Below are 16,737 nucleotides of genomic sequence, written 5' to 3'. Positions count from 1 at the left end.
ATAACGCTGGCTGCCGGGCAAGCCAGCACCTCTATTGCGTACATTGCCAGTTCGTGCCAGGTGTCTAGCTTCATGCCCGGTTTCAGGTCCAGCGGTGCCAGCCACAAATCCGTCTGTTCCTTTATTCCCCTCCAAATTTCCTCCCCTGTGTGCTGCTTATCCCCAAGGCAGATCAGCTTCAGCAACGCTTGCTGACGCATGCCAACAGCTGTGCTGCACTGCTTCCACGATCCTACTGCTGCTGGTGCTGGGTTAGCGTTTCCGGATGAGGTACAGCTTTGAGATGCGTTGGAGGAGAAGGAGTCAGAGAGGTAGGTGCTGCTGTTGTTATCCAGTGGGAGGGACGGCGGTGCAGCTGTTTGCGGCGTGGGCAACACCCGCGCCGTAGCAGGTGAGGAATCACTGCCAGGCTCCACAAGGTTCACCCAGTGCGCGGTAAGGGAGATGTATCGACCCTGGCCGAACGCACTTGTCCAGGTGTCAGTGGTGAGGTGAACCTTGCAGGCAACGGCATTCTTCAAGCTTCGGGTTATTTAGCTGACCACGTGCTCATGCAACTCAGGCACTGCAGAGCGCGCAAAGTGGTAGCGGCTGGGAACCACGTAACGTGGGATGGCCACTGACATCATGCCCTTGAAGCTGTTTGTCTCCACCACTCGATATGGCAGCATTTCGCAGGCCAGAAGCTTGGCTATGCTGGCTGGCTGTTACTGCCACGGCCCGCGGGTCATTTGCTGGCAATTTCCTCTTGTGCTCAAACATCTCAGAGACAGACAACTCAACCGTAGCACTGCACACCGAAGGGCTGTTGGTTGTTGTGTTTGATGAACACTGGGAGACCTCAAGAGCACTAGTCCGGAAAGTGACAGTGTCAGCATCGTCTGATGTTTGTGAATGTTGTGAACCACGCAATGGCTGGGCTACTGCTGCTGCTGAGGCGGGTCTGGTGGTGAGTCTGGTGAACCCAAGGGAGGCAGTGTTGCTGGTGGTACGGTGGTACCCTGTCCTGCCGCGTTTGCCCACAGAGTGGGATGTTTGGATAGAATGTGGCGGCTCATGCTGGTGGTGGAGAGGTTGTTAATACTTTTCCCCCTGCTCAGGCGGGTCTTGCACACCTTGCAAATCGCCATGGTAACATCCTCAGTGCAGTCTTCAAAGAAAGCCCAGACTTTAACTGGCTGAGGACTCGGACCTCGTGCGTGATGTGCTGGTGCTGCTTAACCCACTGCTGGACGCTTGAGAGGTCATCCAAGTAATTATCTGGTCCTGTTCTTTTGGATCTGTGAGGGTTGTTGTCCTGGACAACATGGGCAGTATTGAGTGGGTTTTCTTGGGTGCTCCCCTGTGGCCTGTACGTGAACCGTCAGGGGAAACACCTCTTCCCTTGCCCCTCCCTCTTTCACCGGATTTCTTCCTCATTTCACTTAAAGTACACGCTGACTGGCAGCAGTACAGTGGCAGTACAGAAATGCTATACAGTGGTGGGTGAGCGGTGTACCACTATTGTCAGCAGTGACACAGAGCACAATGCTATACAGTGGCGGGTGAGCGGTGTACTACTGTTCCCAGCAGACACAGAGTGGAAGTAAACACAATGCTATATAGTGTGGCTGAGCCGTGTACACAGAGTGGCATTAAACACAATGCTATATAGTCTGCTATATAGTCACCCCGAACAGGGTGATGTTCTGCAGAACCCGAACAGTGGCAAACACTGTTCGCCCAACACTACTGGGAGGGATCGCAGATTTTAGTACCTAAACACACGATACAACATGTTTTCCGGGGTCGGACTCTGAGGCACATACAGATGGTCCCGATCATCATCCTCATCATACAACTCTTCTCCTGAGTCTGACCCACCCACCACCTCTGCCACCCCAACATCCCCAGACACAGACCCCTCATCGTCCTCAACATTAACTTGGGATGCTGGCCTGAGCCAGACCTCCTCCTCCACATCAGGCCCCATCATCTCCTCAATGGCAGCCCTCATTAATCGCTCTGGCGACGGACTGATGGACACAACGTTCTCCTCCGGGGAGGGCTGCTGCTGACCACTGGCTGCTGGGGTGGATGTTATAGCTTGCGTGGGGCGTTGGCTGTTGCTGTTGTTGGGAGTGCTGCTCACAGCGGAGGTCTCTGGGGAACTCATGTTGAGCTCATATAGTGGTTGACGGTGAGTGGAGTATTACTGATCCCAGCAATATACACACTGACTGGCAGAGTACGCAATGCTATATAGTGTGGCTGAGCGGTGTACACAGAGTGGCAGTAAACACAATGCTATATAGTCTGGCTGAGCGAGCGGTGTACTACTGTTCCCAGCAGAATCAGAGTGGCAGTAAACAATGGTATATAGTCTGGCTGAGCGGTGTACACAGAGTGTCAGTAAACAATGGTATATAGTCTGGCTGAGCGGTGTACACACAATGCTATATAGTCTGCTATATAGTGTCAGTTAACAATGGTATATAGTCTGGCTGAGCTAGCGGTGTACTACTGTTCCCAGCAGAATCAGAGTGGCAGTAAACAATGGTATATAGTCTGGCTGAGCGGTGTACACAGAGTGTCAGTAAACAATGGTATATAGTCTGGCTGAGCGGTGTACACACAATGCTATATAGTCTGCTATATAGTGTCAGTAAACAATGGTATATAGTCTGGCTGAGCGAGCGGTGTACTACTGTTCCCAGCAGAATCAGAGTGGCAGTAAACAATGGTATATAGTCTGGCTGAGCGGTGTACACAGAGTGTCAGTAAACAATGGTATATAGTCTGGCTGAGCGGTGTACACACAATGCTATATAGTCTGCTATATAGTGTCAGTAAACAATGGTATATAGTCTGGCTGAGCGAGCGGTGTACTACTGTTCCCAGCAGAATCAGAGTGGCAGTAAACAATGGTATATAGTCTGGCTGAGCGGTGTACACAGAGTGTCAGTAAACAATGGTATATAGTCTGGCTGAGCGGTGTACACACAATGCTATATAGTCTGCTATATAGTGTCAGTAAACAATGGTATATAGTCTGGCTGAGCGAGCGGTGTACTACTGTTCCCAGCAGAATCAGAGTGGCAGTAAACAATGGTATATAGTCTGGCTGAGCGGTGTACACAGAGTGTCAGTAAACAATGGTATATAGTCTGGCTGAGCGGTGTACACACAATGCTATATAGTCTGCTATATAGTGTCAGTAAACAATGGTATATAGTCTGGCTGAGCGAGCGGTGTACTACTGTTCCCAGCAGAATCAGAGTGGCAGTAAACAATGGTATATAGTCTGGCTGAGCGGTGTACACAGAGTGTCAGTAAACAATGGTATATAGTCTGGCTGAGCGGTGTACACACAATGCTATATAGTCTGCTATATAGTGTCAGTAAACAATGGTATATAGTCTGGCTGAGCGAGCGGTGTACTACTGTTCCCAGCAGAATCAGAGTGGCAGTAAACAATGGTATATAGTCTGGCTGAGCGGTGTACACAGAGTGTCAGTAAACAATGGTATATAGTCTGGCTGAGCGGTGTACACACAATGCTATATAGTCTGCTATATAGTGTCAGTAAACAATGGTATATAGTCTGGCTGAGCGAGCGGTGTACTACTGTTCCCAGCAGAATCAGAGTGGCAGTAAACAATGGTATATAGTCTGGCTGAGCGGTGTACACAGAGTGTCAGTAAACAATGGTATATAGTCTGGCTGAGCGGTGTACACACAATGCTATATAGTCTGCTATATAGTGTCAGTAAACAATGGTATATAGTCTGGCTGAGCGAGCGGTGTACTACTGTTCCCAGCAGAATCAGAGTGGCAGTACACAATGGTATATAGTCTGGCTGAGCGGTGTACACAGAGTGTCAGTAAACAATGGTATATAGTCTGGCTGAGCGGTGTACACACAATGCTATATAGTCTGCTATATAGTGTCAGTAAACAATGGTATATAGTCTGGCTGAACGAGCGGTGTACTACTGTTCCCAGCAGACACAGAACAGTACACAGAATGCTATATAGTGTGGCTGAACGAGCGGTGTACTACTGTTCCCAGCAGACACAGAACAGTACACAGAATGCTATATAGTGTGGCTGAACGAGCGGTGTACTACTGTTCCCAGCAGCGACACACAATGACTGGGGGGGACCCTGGCTAGCGTGGCTGGAGCGAGAACTACCCTGCCTGCCTACCCAAAGCTAAACCCACAGACAAATGGCGGAGATATGACGTGGTTCGGGTATTTATTTACCCGAACCACGTGACAGTTCGGCCAATCAGAGCGCGTTCGGGTCCGAACCACGTGACCCGTTCGGCCAATCACAGCGCTAGCCGAACGTTCGGGGAACGTTCGGCCATGCGCTCTTAGTTCGGCCATATGGCCGAACGGTTTGGCCGAGCACCGTCAGGTGTTCGGCCGAACTCGAACATCACCCGAACAGGGTGATGTTCTGCAGAACCCGAACAGTGGCGAACACTGTTCGCCCAACACTAGTCACACTTAGCGATCGACCACCAGCGAGGAGAGCAGGCACAGTATACACACCCACACACACATCTTAGGAGCCCCACAGACCCCCCGATCACCCGCAGCACCCATCAGACACCCCCCTGTACCCCCCTGCAGCCCGCAGATCAGACCTAACCACCCCCCATATCACCCATCAATAAATCCCTGTCACCACCTGTCACTTCTATCCATCAGAGCAGACCCCCAACTACCCCTTAGGGGTATCTGATCACCCCCCACACCTCCTGATCTCCCCCCGACCCCCCCCCCCTGTATACTGAACCTATCTATCTCCCCTGCATCTGTCTATCTCCCCAGTGATCAGCTGCCAATCACCTATCAGTCACCTGTCAATCGTCCCTTGTCACCACCTGTCACTGCCCCCCATTAGATCAGACCCCCAACTGCCCCTTAGGGGTATCTGATCACCCCCCACCCCTTCAGATCTCCCCCCCCCCCCGTATACTGCATCTATCTTCCCTGTAATTGCCCGCTGATCAGCTGTCAATCACCTATCCGTCACCTGTCAATCATCCCTTGTCACCACCTGCCACTGCCCCCCATCAGATCAGACCCCCAACTGCCCATTAGGGGCTTCTGATCACCCACCCACCCTTTCAGATCCCTCCGAGACACCCCCCCTGATCACATCAGCAGTCCATTGTTTACATCTGTTTTTCCCTGTAAACACCCACTTATCACCCGTCAATAACCCATCTATCACCACCTGTCACTCCTATCCATCAGATTAGACCCCCAACTACCCCTTAGGGGTATCTGATCACCCCCCACCCCTTCCGATCCTCCCCACACCGTCCTAGTTCATTGATTGCGTATATTCTCCCCCCTGCCATTGTGTATCTTATCTCCTGTCTGTAAGGCTTGATTGTGCTTTGTTTGGCTACAATTGTCTCAATTGCACTGTGATTGGCATCGATTGTCGTGTGATTGGCTTCGATTGTCACGTAATTGGGCTTCGATTGTCGCGTGATTGGCTTCAATTGCCCGTAATTGGTTTTGATTGTGCCAATTGCCCACTGATTGGCTGTTTTGCCCTGTGATTAGCATCGATTGTCGTGTGATTGGCTTCAATTGTCACGTAATTGGTTTTTGATTGTCACGTTATTGGATTCAATTGGTCCGTGATTGGCTTTGATTGCGCCGATTGCTGTAATTGTGTTGTAATTGTCTCGTGATTGTTTTTGATTATTTGTGATTGCTCTCTGATTCCCCCCCCCCCCCCCCCACCATCACCATCACTATCACTATCCTAGTGATCTAAAAACTTTTTTAGTATCACTAGTGGTAACAAACAGTTAGGCCAGTTAGCTAAGCAAAAGGGTTGTTAGTGTCAGTTAGTGCTCAGCCCACTGCACCACAGTCACTAATTAGCGTCATCACTGTCGCTAATCAGCATTGGTACTATATAGTATCTGTAAGTGATTATTAGTGATCACAGTCAGATCTATATTAGGGTCTCTAGGATCCACAAAAAAACGCAGTGTTTGCCCGATCAGACCTGATCGTTCGCCTGCACTGCGTTCAGCCCGCCCCACCGCAGTGACAGAAATTTCTTTTTTCTGATCACTGCAAAAAACACTGTACACAAGCTGTGGCACTGTAAACATCAGTTTTGATTTTTTTTATCTAAACTCAGTGACCACAGCTTTCTACCTCTCAAGTACTCCCTTTCGCTAGGTAGGTGCTCTTTTCCTGGGTAGTCTCAGAGGAATACCTCCTAAATTTAGCAGGCCACCATGGCAAAAAAGAGGTTTTCCAATGAAGACATCTACAGGTACATGGACCAGTCGGATGAGGATGATTGGGTCGACTTATTCGACGAATCTTCGGGTTCAGAGTACGATCCTGTAGACAGCAGTGGCTCTCTGACCGATAGTTCCGATGACGAGGTTGAGGTCCCGGCTAGAGCCAGGCGTACCACACCCCATGTCACTGGACTGCAGGTGGCGGAAGATCAGTCTCAAGGGCAGCAGAGTGGTCGTTGATCTGATTTTTCTTGGTGAGGCATGCACCAGCAGCGCAGCATCTCCTGGACCTATCAACACCAGTACTTCCGCAGAAGACCCTGATGAAGTGGCGGACACCATCCTGGAAGTAGAAACTGGTTCGGTGGTACGTGAATTAAGATCCGATCCGCAGCCACCAAGTAGACGGGCCCGTACTCCCATTGGTTTTCCAGAGGTGCTGGCAAACCCTGATTGGCATTCCCCTGATCCCGCCGCACCCATACTGCCCCCTTTCACCGCCCAGTCTGGAGTCCAGGTGGAGACAGTTGAACTAGGATCGGCCCTAGACTTTTTTGAACTGTTCCTCACCCAGGATCTCCTTGACTTAATTGTGGCTGAGACCAACCTATATGCCACACAATTTATAACCGCCCATCCGAAAAGCTGCCACGCCCAGCCTTTTCGGTGGAAACCACTCCAAGTTTCCGAACTTAAAATTTTTTTGGGCCTTCTCCTCAACATGGGTATTACTAAAAAAAATGTATTGCGCTCTTATTGGTCTACACGCCAAATACATAACATGCCCGTGTTCTCTGCTGCCATGTCCAGGACGCGATTTGAGATCATCCTGCGCTTCCTGCATTTCAATGACAACGACACCTGTCATGAAAGAGACCACCCAGCTTATGACCGGCTCCACAAAATTCGGCCCCTCATAGACCACCTGTCATCCACATTTGCAGATGCTTATACCCCTGAACAGAACATCTGTGTAGATGAGTCCCTCGTACATTTTACCGGGCGCCTTGGCATCAAACAGTACATCCCAAGCAAGCGCGCCCGGTATGGGGTGAAACTGTATAAGCTCTGTGATAGGGCCACAGGCTATACATCTCGTTTTAGGGTCTATGAGGGAAAAGACTCAAAATTGGAGCCGGTCGGATGTCCTGACTACCTGGGGAGCAGTGGAAAGATTGTGTGGGACTTGGTGTCACCCTTGTTCCAGAAGGGGTACCATCTTTATGTGGACAACTTTTACACAAGTGTGGCCCTCTTTCAGCACTTAAAGTTAGAAGGAATCCGATGCTGTGGCACCGTGCGGCCTAGTCGCCGGGGCTTCCCCCAACAGCTCGTTAACACCAGACTTCAACGGGGGGAGAGGGCCGCCTTGTGTACTGATGACTTGCTCTCGGTGAAATGGAAGGACAAGAGGGACGTTTACCTTCTGTCTACCATTCACACAGACACGACAGTACAAATTACACGGGCAACAGAGGTCATTGAAAAGCCCCTCGCCGTCCACAGCTATAATGCCAACATGGGAGGGGTGGACTTCAATGACCAGATGTTAGGGCCCTATTTAATTTCCCGGAAAACCAGACGCTGGTATAAGAAAGTGTCTGTGTATTTAATTCAATTGGCGATGTACAACAGCTTTGTTCTCTACAGTAAGGCTGGGAGAACTGGATCTTTCCTTCAATTCCAGGAAGACATTGTTTCGGCACTCCTCTATCCAGAAGGTGACAGAGCCCAACCCCCAAATGCAACTAGCCGGCTGCATGGAAGGCATTACGCCTACCCGATTCCCAGTACCCCAACTCAACGCAACCCCAGAAAAAGATGTCGTGTCTGCAGCAAGGCTGGAATAAGGCGTGACACCCCCGTTTACTGTCCCCGCTGTCCTGACCAGCCTGGCCTATGCCTAGGGGAGTGTTATGAGAGGTACCACGAGAAGGCACACTTTTAGAACCTAGGGAACTACAGACACAGCAGTAGGCACACAAGGGTCTCTCAGTGCTATTTCACACTGGCGCGATGCGTTAGGGCAAATTGCCTAGCAAAAGTCACACTTTGCGGTCCCCCCCTACGCCGGAAGTGCTTGACTTAACGCTAGTGCATGCCTACGTTACTGCGTGGCTTCTGCGGCAATTTGGGTCGGCCCGGAAGTCATGTTAGTCTACGGCGACGCAGTTAATTACTAGGCCGAATGCTACTCTTGTGGTATTCCCTGAAGATCTATTTTGGGCGAGACGGTGCGGCGGGCTCGACCGACCGGATAGGCCAGTATGCAGTGTGAACCCAAACATCAGGTTTTGAGAGATCCAAATACACTGGCCTGCCAGAAACCTCTCCTTTCACTTGGGACAGAATGCATAATGTACTTCGCCACATATCTGTGCGATTTGCACTTTGCACATTGACCCATGGGGGAGGAGAAGTTTATCCTCAGCTCGCAGGTAAAAAAAACAAAAAAAACAAAAAAAACAGGTAAGCAAAAAAGTTAATATTTGGTTACCAATGTTATTGTTTGGTTTGAACATATTTAATAAAGTTTAGTTAATGTTATTGAAGTGCTTTGCTGCTTGCTTGCTTTTTTTTTTTTTTTTTTTTTTCTTCTTCTCTCTTTTTTTCCAACCGACCAATCAGCTGCAGCACTGATGATGCATCCTGACAGAAGCATTGCGTTTCTGTCAGGTTACACAAAATCGGTGCATGCATCGCTGTAGGACGAGATTTCTCCTCCACAGTAAAAAAGATACGTTTGCCGAGGCATATGGGCCAAGGTGTGGTGTAGGGGGTTCATATGCTTTGGCAAGCACCTTGTATCAAAAAAGAACTCAAGCAATGATTTCTCCATTCACATCGATCAATGTGGATGAATAAATCAGGATTGCCTGGGCATACGAGCTGGTGGGTTTGGATTTTTGGGGTGGCAGCTCCTATGTCCAGGCGGACGCCTTCCCCTCCTTTTTGTTTTGTTTTTTTCGTTTTTCTTCTCTCTTTTTTCTATCCAGACCGACCGACCGACCGACCGACCAATCAGCTGCAGCACTGATGGTGCATCCTGACAGAAGCATTGCGCTTCTGTCAGGTTACACAAAATCAGTGCATGCAGCGCTGTAGGACGAGATTTCTCCTCCACAGTAAAAAAGATACGTTTGCCGAGGCATATGGGCCAAGGTGTGGTGTTGGGGATTCATATGCTTTGGCAAGCACTTTGTATCAAAAAAGAACTCAAGCAATGATTTCTCCATTCACATCGATCAATGTGGATGAATAAATCAGGATTGCCTGGGCATACGAGCTGGTGGGTTTGGATTTTTGGGGTGGCAGCTCCTATGTCCAGGCGTACGCCTTCCCCTCCTTTTTGTTTTCGTTTTTCTTCTCTCTTTTTTCTATCCAGACCGACCGACCGACCGACCAATCAGCTGCAGCACTGATGGTGCATCCTGACAGAAGCATTGCGCTTCTGTCAGGTTACACAAAATCAGTGCATGCAGCGCTGTAGGACGAGATTTCTCCTCCACAGTAAAAAAGATACGTTTGCCGAGGCATATGGGCCAAGGTGTGGTGTTGGGGTTCATATGCTTTGGCAAGCACTTTGTATCAAAAAAGAACTCAAGCAATGATTTCTCCATTCACATCGATCAATGTGGATGAATAAATCAGGATTGCCTGGGCATACGAGCTGGTGGGTTTGGATTTTTGGGGTGGCAGCTCCTATGTCCCTCTTTCTTTTCTTTTTGTTTCACATTTTTTGGCAGATATTTGTTCATCCACATTGATCGATGCGAATGAAGGGATGTTTGCCGTTCATTTTTCCTTTCAGCCCAGAATGCACTACCTGTATGCCCAATATAAGGAGTATAGCAGAAATACTGGCCATACATGTAATGATTGCAGAGGCCCTAAAATGCCAGGACAGACCCCACAAATGACCCCATTTTGGAAAGAGGACACCCCAAAGTATTCCGTGAGGTGCATGGTGAGTTCATAGAAGATTTTGTTTTTTGTCACAAGTTAGCATAAATTGTTGTTTTTTGTTTTTTTTCACAAAGTATCCTTTTCTGCTAACTTGTGACAAAAAAGAATTTTTTTTATAAACTCACCATGCCCCTCATGGAATACTTTGTGGTGTCTTATTTTTAAAATGGGGTCATTTGTGGGGTTTGTTAACTGTCCTGTCATGTGGGGGGGGGCTAAATTGTGAGCACCCCTGTAAAGCCCAAAGGTAGTCATTGCACGTTGGGCCCCTTAGCGCAGTTAGGCTGCAAAAAAGTGCCACACGTGCTATCGCCGTACCCGGGAGAAGTAGACCAATGTGTTTTAGGGTGTATTTTTACACATACCCATGATGGGTAGAAGAAATCACTCTGTAAATGACACATTTGTCAATTTACAGAGATATTTCTCCCACCCAATATGGGTATGTGTAAAAATACACCCCAAAACACATTGTACTACTTCTCCCGAGTACGGCGATACCACATGTGTGGCCCTTTTTTGCTGCCTAACTGCGCTAAGGGGCCCAGAGTCCAATGAGTACCTTTAGCATTTCACAGGTCATTTTGAAACATTTGGTTTCAAGACTACTCCTCATTTGTGGGGTTCCTATACTGCTCTGGCATTTTAGGGGCCCTAAACCGTGAGGAGTAGTCTTGAAACCAAATGTTTCAAAATGACCTGTGAAATGCTAACGGTACTCATTGGACTCTGGGCCCCTTAGCGCAGTTAGGGTGCAAAAAAGTGCCACACATGTGGTACCGCCGTACTCAGGAGAAGTAGTATTATGTGTTTTGGGGTGTATTTTTACACATACCCATATTGGGTGGGAGAAATATCTCTGTAAATTGACAATTGTGTGTAAAGAAATCAAAAAATTGTCATTTACAGAGATATTTCTCCCACCCAATATGGGTATGTGTAAAAATACACCCCAAAACACATTGTACTACTTCTCCCGAGTACGGCGATTCCACATGTGTGGCCCTTTTTTGCACCCTAACTGCGCTAAGGGGCCCAGAGTCCAATGAGTACCTTTAGCATTTCACAGGTCATTTTGAAACATTTGGTTTCAAGACTACTCCTCACGGTTTAGGGCCCCTAAAATGCCAGAGCAGTATAGGAACCCCACAAATGACCCCATTTTAGAAAGAAGACACCCCAAGGTACTCAATTAGGAGTATGGTGAGTTCATAGAAGATTTAGCTTTTTGTCACAAGTTAGCGGAAAATGATTTTTATTGGGTTTCTTTTACCAAGTGTCATTTTCCACTAACTTGTGACAAAAAAAAAATCTTCTATGAACTCACCATACTCCTAACGGAATACCTTAGGATGTCCTCTTTGTAAAATGGGGTCATTTGTGGGGTTCCTATACTGTCCTGGCATTTTAGGGGCCCTAAACCGTGAGGAGTAGTCTTGAAACCAAATTTCTCAAAATGACCTGTGAAATGCTAACGGTACTCATTGGACTCTGGGCCCCTTAGCGCAGTTAGGGTGCAAAAAAGTGCCACACATGTGGTACCGCCGTACTCAGGAGAAGTAGTATTATGTGTTTTGGGGTGTATTTTTACACATACCCATATTGGGTGGGAGAAATATCTCTGTAAATTGACAATTGTGTGTAAAGAAATCAAAAAATTGTCATTTACAGAGATATTTCTCCCACCCAATATGGGTATGTGTAAAAATACACCCCAAAACACATTGTACTACTTCTCCCGAGTACGGCGATACCACATGTGTGGCCCTTTTTTGCACCCTAACTGCGCTAAGGGGCCCAGAGTCCAATGAGTACCTTTAGCATTTCACAGGTCATTTTGAAACATTTGGTTTCAAGACTACTCCTCACGGTTTAGGGCCCCTAAAATGCCAGAGCAGTATAGGAACCCCACAAATGACCCCATTTTACAAAGAGGACATCCCAAGGTATTCCGTTAGGAGTATGGTGAGTTCATAGAAGATTTTATTTTTTGTCACAAGTTAGCGGAAAATGACACTTGGTAAAAAAACCCAATAACAATCATTTTCCGCTAACTTGTGACAAAAAGTAAAATCTTCTATGAACTCACCATACTCCTAATTGAGTACCTTGGGGTGTCTTCTTTGTAAAATGGGGTCATTTGTGGGGTTCCTATACTGCCCTGGCATTTTAGGGGCCCTAAACCGTGAGGAGTAGTCTTGAAACCAAATTTCTCAAAATGACCTGTGAAATCCTAAAGGTACTCATTGGACTTTGGGCCCCTTAGCGCAGTTAGGGTGCAAAAAAGTGCCACACATGTGGTATCGCCGTACTCAGGAGAAGTAGTACAATGTGTTTTGGGGTGTATTTTTATACATACCCATGCTGAGTGGGAGAAATAACTCTGTAAATGGACAATTGTGTGTAAAAAAAATCAAAAAATTGTCATTTGCAGAGATATTTCTCCCACCCAGCATGGGTATGTGTAAAAATACACCCCAAAACACATTGTACTACTTCTCCCGAGTATGGCGATACCATATGTGTGACACTTTTTTGCAGCCAAACTGCGCTAAGAGGCCCACAGTGCAATGACTACTTTTAGGCTTTACAGGGGTGCTTACAATTCCGCACCCCCCAAAATGCCAGGACAGTAAACACACCCCATAAATGACCCCATTTTGAAAAATAGACACTTCAAGGTATTCATTGAGAGGCATGTTGAGTCCATGGCAGATTTCATTTTTTTTTGTTACAAGTTAGCAGAAATGGAAACCTTTTTTTTTTTTTTTGTGACAAACTGTCATTTTCCGCTAACTTGTGACAAAAAATAAAATCTTCTATGAACTCACTATGCCTCTCAGTGAATACTTTGGGATGTCTTCTTTCCAAAATGGGGTTATTTGTGGGGTATTTATACTATCCTGGAATTTTAGCACCTCATGAAACATGACAGGTAGTCAGGAAAGTCAGAGATGCTTAAAAATGGGAAAATTCACTTTTTGCACCATAGTTTGTAAACGCTATAACTTTTACCCAAACCAATAAATATACACTGAATGGGTTTTTTTTCATCAAAAACATGTTTGTCCACATTTTTCGCGCTGCATGTATACAGAAATTTTACTTTATTTGAAAAATGTCAGCACAGAAAGTTAAAAAAATCATTTTTTTGCCAAAATTCATGTCTTTTTTGATGAATATAATAAAAAGTAAAACTCGCAGCAGCAATCAAATAGCATCAAAAGAAAGCTGTATTAGTGAGAAGAAAAGGAGCCAAAATTCATTTAGGTGGTAGGTTGTATGACCGAGCAATAAACCGTTAAAGCTGCAGTGGTCTGAATGGAAAAAACAGCGCTGGTCCTTAAGGGGGGGTAAAGGCTGAGTCCTCAAGTGGTTAATATGGTAGACACCTCTCACCTGGCTTCTGAATTCTCCTCTACTGGCTGCTGTGCCTGGCTGGCAATACTATTTTTGTCTGGATTGGGGATGATGTGTGGGCTGAAAGGCCTGACAGTGATGCTGTGGCCTGACTGGCGGTGATGCTGTGGCTGGGCTGGCTGGCGGTGATGCTGTGGCTGGGCTGGCTGGTGGTGATGCTGTGGCTGGGCTGGCTGGTTGAAGTAAATGCTAGCCTGACTGGTGGTGATGCTGTGGCCTTTTTGCCAGTTATTCTGGGCAGGTTGGCTGTTGGTTATGTTGGGCTGGCTGGCCTAGATAGTTTAGGTAGTGAGAGGTGCCACCTAGTTTAGGTAGTGCCAGGAGCCCTCCAGTTTAGGTAGTGACAGGAGCCCCCCAGTTTAGGTAGTGACAGGAGCCCCCCAGTTTAGGTAGTTACAGGAGCCCCCCAGCTCAATTAGTGACTGGAGCCCCCCAGTTCAGTTAGTGACAGGTACCCCCCAGTTTAGGTAGTGACAGGAGCCCCCAGTGTATGTAGTGACAGGTGCCCCCCAGTTCAGGTAGTCACAGGAGATCCCAGTTCAGTTAGTGACTAGCGACCCCCAGGTTAGATAGTGACAGCGACCCCCAGTTTAGATAGTGACAGGGACCCCCAGTTTAGATAGTGACAGGGACCCCCAGTTTAGATAGTGACAGGGACCCCCAGGTTAGATAGTGACAGGGACCCCCCAGGTTAGATAGTGACAGGGACCCCCCAGGTTAGATAGCGACAGGTGCCCCCCAGGTTAGATAGCGACAGGTGCCCCCCAGGTTAGACAGCGACAGGGACCCCCGGTTAGATAGTGACCCCCAGGTTAGATAGTGACAGCGACCCCCCAGGTTAGATAGCGACAGGTGCCCCCCAGGTTAGATAGTGACAGGGACCCCCCAGGTTAGATAGTGACAGCGACCCCCCAGGTTAGATAGTGACAGCGACCCCCAGGTTAGATAGTGACAGCGACCCCCAGGTTAGATAGTGACAGCGACCCCCAGGTTAGATAGTGACAGCGACCCCCAGGTTAGATAGTGACAGGGACCCCCAGGTTAGATAGTGACAGGGACCCCCAGGTTAGATAGTGACAGGGACCCCCGGTTAGATAGTGACAGGGACTCCCTAGGTTAGATAGCGACAGGTGCCCCCCAGGTTAGATAGCGACAGGGACCCCCCAGGTTAGATAGTGACAGGGACCTCCGGTTAGATCGGGACCCCCCAGGTTAGATAGCGACAGGTGCCCCCCAGGTTAGATAGTGACAGCGACCCCCAGGTTAGATAGTGACAGCGACCCCCAGGTTAGATAGTGACAGCGACCCCCAGGTTAGATAGTGACAGCGACCCCCAGGTTAGATAGTGACAGCGACCCCCAGGTTAGATAGAGACAGGGATCCCCCAGGTTAGATGGTGACAGCGACCCCCCAGGTTAGATAGTGACAGCGACCCCCAGGTTAGATAGTGACAGGGACCCCCAGGTTAGATAGTGACCCCTAGGTTAGATAGTGACAGCGACCCCCAGGTTAGATAGTGACAGGGACCCCCAGTTAGATAGTGACCCCCAGGTTAGATAGTGACAGCGACCCCCAGGTTAGATAGTGACAGCGACCCCCAGGTTAGATAGTGACCCCAGGTTAGATAGCGACAGCGACCCCCCAGGTTAGATAGCGACAGCAACCCCCCAGGTTAGATAGCGACAGCGACCCCCCAGGTTAGATAGTGACAGCGACCCCCCAGGTTAGATAGCAACAGGGACCCCCCAGGTTAGATAGTGCCCCCCAGGTTAGATAGCGACAGCGACCCCCCCAGGTTAGATAGTGACAGCGACCCCCAGGTTAGATAGTGACAGGGACCCCCCAGGTTAGACAGTGACCCCCCCAGGTTAGATAGTGACCCCTCCAGGTTAGTGACAGGGACCCCAGGTTAGATAGTGACACCCAGGTTAGATAGCGACAGGGACCCCCCAGGTTAGATAGCGACAGGGACCCCCCAGGTTAGATAGCGACAGCGACCCCCAGGTTAGATAGTGACAGCGACCCCCAGGTTAGATAGTGACAGCGACCCCCCAGGTTAGATAGTGACAGCGACCCCCCAGGTTAGATAGTGACAGCGACCCCCCAGGTTAGATAGTGACAGCGACCCCCCAGGTTAGATAGTGACAGGGACCCCCAGGTTAGATAGTGACAGCGACCCCAGGTTAGATAGTGACCCCCAGGTTAGATAGTGACAGGGACCCCCCAGGTTAGATAGTGACAGGGACCCCCCAGGTTAGACAGTGACAGGTGCCCCCCAGGTTAGATAGCGACAGGTGCCCCCCAGGTTAGATAGTGACAGGGGCCCCCCAGGTTAGATAGTGACAGCGACCCCTGTTTAGATAGTGACCCCCAGGTTAGATAGTGACAGGGAGGGACCCCCCAGGTTAGACAGTGACAGGGAGGGACCCCCCAGGTTAGACAGTGACAGGGACCCCCCCCCAGGTTAGATAGTGACCCCCAGGTTAGATAGCGACAGGGACCCCCCAGGTTAGACAGCGACAGGGACCCCCCCCTCCAGGTTAGACAGTGACCCCCAGGTTAGATAGTGACAGGGGCACCAGGTTAGATAGTGACAGGGGCCCCAGGTTAGATAGCGGCAGGGACCCCAGGTTAGATAGCGGCAGGGACCCCCGGTGCCCTTAACTCACCAGCAGCCCAACTTCAGACCTCAGTATCAGCCGGCGACCAGTTAGAGCGGGCGCACCGATCTCGGTGTACACCACGCTGTATATGCGGAAGTGATGTCACTTCCGCATAACAGTGCGGTGTCCGCTAGGTCCTAGCGCCCGCATAGTGGTCGCCGGCTGGTCGGAGGTCTGAAGCTGGGCTCGGCTGCTCCTGCCTGGCAGCGCAGACTGCTGGGCGGGTGTCAGCGAGTACGGCGGAGGGGGGGGGGGGTGTCAGAGGGGACGGCCGCAGGGGGGCAGCGGGCGGCGGCGGCGGCGGGGGGGTAAAATTTTGCAACACAGGGCAGCGGCAGGGACGGCAACACAGGACTCCGGGTGTCACCCCCTACTGTGAAGACACCCGGTGCGGGCCGCCCCTGCCGCTCGACGGTA

This window comes from Hyperolius riggenbachi, chromosome 9, assembly GCF_040937935.1.
Source record: "Hyperolius riggenbachi isolate aHypRig1 chromosome 9, aHypRig1.pri, whole genome shotgun sequence".
NCBI lineage: Eukaryota > Metazoa > Chordata > Amphibia > Anura > Hyperoliidae > Hyperolius > Hyperolius riggenbachi.
Note: the sequence above shows the minus strand (reverse complement) of the source record.